The sequence below is a fragment of the Nannospalax galili genome, unplaced genomic scaffold, assembly GCF_000622305.1.
Source record: "Nannospalax galili isolate Female #2095 unplaced genomic scaffold, S.galili_v1.0 scaffold395, whole genome shotgun sequence".
Lineage (NCBI taxonomy): Eukaryota > Metazoa > Chordata > Mammalia > Rodentia > Spalacidae > Nannospalax > Nannospalax galili.
In genome coordinates this window covers 577,142-580,367 of record NW_008335527.1, presented here as the reverse complement: position 1 = coordinate 580,367, position 3,226 = coordinate 577,142, and the positions used below count along the sequence as shown (strand labels likewise).

Sequence of the window (3,226 nt, the reverse complement as noted above, 5' to 3'; positions counted from 1 at the left end):
TTTAAACAACAGTCTCACTATGTAGCCCTGGCTAGCCTAGAACTCCCTATGTAGACCAGACTAGCCTTGAATTTAGAGATCCTCCTGCCTCTGCGTCTTGAGAGCTGAGAATAAAGGTGAGCACCACCATGCTTGGGGCATCCTTTGTGCTTTTAAATCCTATTTGTGGATGACAATATATGTTTAGTTTTGTAGAGAAGAGTCTTTAGCTATGGGCTGGTGTGAATTTATTTTCCTGAAATAATGACTTTTTTCCCTTTTAGAACTTTTAAGAGTTTTAGTCTGTAGAAGAATTCACAGGGGCTACAAGTATATTCTTGAAAGGCATTTTTCTGTACCGTTAATTAAATTACAACTTGGCTAGACTAAGCTTCATAAGAATCAGGTAATGCTGTGGTGCTGGTAACACATTAAAGATATTCAAGTGAGAATTAGGTTGTAAGGAGTCCCACAATTTTATGGACTAAACAGTCCTTTCAGGAATTTGAGTGGCAAATTATGATGTTCCACCAAGAATGATAGCTAGCTAAGCACAGTCCACTCACAAATGAAATATCCCAACATTTATTTTACTGAAAAGCAATCAGACTAAAAGGTTGGAAAAGGAGTCCATCTTGGTGCAAAGCAATTTAAACTTATGTGATCTAGTAGGAAAAAGAAGGAAAAGAAAACAATGGCAGAAGCTCCCGATAAAGCAGCAAACTGTGCATTAGGCCTGTAGAGTCAGCGCCAGGGGGAGCAAGAGGGGACGGGAGAATTATTAAGGTTTTTTTTTTGTCTTTTTGAGACAGGGTCTTCCTGTAGCTACAGCTTGCCAAGAACTTGCTATGTAGTCCAGGCTGGCCTCAATCTCACAGAGATCCACCTGCCTCTGCCTCCTGAGTGCTGGGATTAAAGGCATGCACCACCACACCTGGCTCATCAGTCATTTTTACAAGTACAGTATGAATATCCTTTACTTAACTTCTGTGTAGCTTTAGAGTCTGATCCATATTTACAATTTATCTATTCTGGACTAGTAGCTTCCAAACTTTTTGATGTATTATTGAACAAGCATCTCAAATTCACTTGTAAATAATATGCATTTGCTAGTATTCCAGGATATTGTATACCTAGGGACTGTGAGATGGTTCAGTGGGTAAAGGTGCTTGCTGCCAAGCCCGACAACTTGAGGTCAATCCAGAAACCTACATGGTGGAAATAGAATCAACTCCAAAAAAATTGTTCTTGGACCTCTACATGTACATACACACACACACACACACACACACACACACACGTGCTTCTTTTCAAATATACTGACAATTTTCAGAAGAATGAAAATAAATTAAACTCCAAGTTCTAGTGTCTTCTTTCCTACCCTAAAAATATCTTCAACATCTGGGGTTAGGGGGCCTATATGAGACTGGTGTTTCAGATCATACTAAAGTGTTTTCTGACTTGCTACGTGAATAGATAATTTTTTCTCTCAAACATTCAAAAGTTGTTAGAAATGTCAAGATACTCAAAGCTGAATGAGGCTATAATCAAGGGTACCCACTTTTCTGTTTACTGAAGTAGGCACCGCTCTTGGTTGCCATAATAGCTGGGTCATTAACTGCAAGATTAATACATAGATAAAACAGAGGAGACATAAACACTTCTCCATATTCCCACATCTGTTTCCCATTGTTTGTAACTAGTGTTTCATTAACTTTAATTCAGAGTATATTCTCCAATTTAACCAGTAGGAGATTCCAGGTAGGACTAATATCACACTATTGGACTTTAAATCTTTTTTCTGTATAAAGTTCTATAACAGGACTGATACCAGAGTGGCATTTTAAAAAATATTTATTCTATTTTTATTTTATGTGTATGAGTGTATTGTCTGCATGTATGTAAGTGCACTCAGGCCATGCAATGCCAGCAAAAGACAGAAGAGGGTGCTGGATCCACTGGAAATGGAGTTACGGATGGTTGTTAGCCACCATGTGGGTGCTGGGATTCGAATCCAGGTATTAGGCAAGAGCAGTCAGTGCTCTTAACCACTGAGCCATCATCTCTCCAGCCCCCTTAAAATGTTTGAATTAGGTTTTTTCTTTTTGAGACAGGGTCTCCCTGTAGCCCCAGCTGGCCTGGAACTCACTATGTAGACCAGGCTGAGTTGCCTCTGCCTCCAAAGTGCTGGGAATAAAGGTGTGCAGCACCATGCCTGACTCAAAGTCGCTTTGGAGTAAGTGATTCCTATTACCCTCTGCCATTTCAAATACATTTTAGTATTATCTTGGAAAAGGGCCATTTACAACTGGCAGTTTACCCAGGGAGCCTGGAAACCTGGTCTGAAGCAATAAAACCAGGAAAATCATTGGCTGGTGTAGTATCGGCCATCTGCTCCTGTCTGCACAGGTCCTTCTTCCCTGGCAGGCCCTTAGGCAGAACAAAATAATCTTCTATCTTCTATGATGGGCTATCTGAATCTTCCCAAGAGCAATTTCCTTTCAGAATCAGCACCTGAACCTGTCCCTGCCCAGGTGGGCTACAAACATCTCCGATGCTGAGCTTCCTACGGTTCTGATGTGTGCCAGTCACCAAGTACTCAGCACCATTCTCAGTAGTGGGCTGGCTCTCCTGTATAGCTGCAGTGAATCACCAGGGCTGGGCTGGGTGCCCTCACTATGGCTGGAAACCTCATATTGCCCAGAATGGGTGGCAATTTGGTGTCTGGCCTGTCTGTGTGCAGTTACTTCTCTGTCTCCTTCTTCACAGTAGCTTAGCACTTTGCTGGGCACAGAGCTGTCAGTTTTAATGGTGCATGTGTAAAAGCTGCCAAGTCCATAGGATTCAAAAATTCCTAACTTTATAAAATTTCATTTCTAATGAGTATGCCTATGCTGTTGTTTGTGAGGAACTGTCTTGATTGATGATTGATGTGGGAGGGCCCAGTCCACTGCGGGCTGCACCATCCCTAGACAGGTAGGCTTGGGCTCTATAAGAAAGCTATCTGATGGCGCTGGAGAGACGGCTCAGCGGTTAAGAGCACTGGCTGGTCTTGCAGAGGACCCAGGTTCAATTCCTAGCACCCACATGGCAGCTAATAACCATCTGGAACTCCAGTTCCAGGGTAATCCGACAGCCTCTTCTGACCTCCACCGGCTTTGCACAATATGGGCGCACTTACATATATGCAGGCAATATACTCATCCACATAAAATAAATATATATATATATATTTTTTTTTTTTTAA

The 3,226-nt window shown here is 41.8% G+C and overlaps 1 protein-coding gene across 3 annotated transcripts in view; it reads right to left on the bottom strand.

Annotated features, from left to right (window-relative positions):
- The window catches only part of Lrp11 (LDL receptor related protein 11), a 33,148-nt gene that overhangs the window by 20,738 nt on the left and 9,184 nt on the right, over nt 1-3,226 (bottom strand). The gene's annotated exons all lie outside the window — the stretch shown is intronic.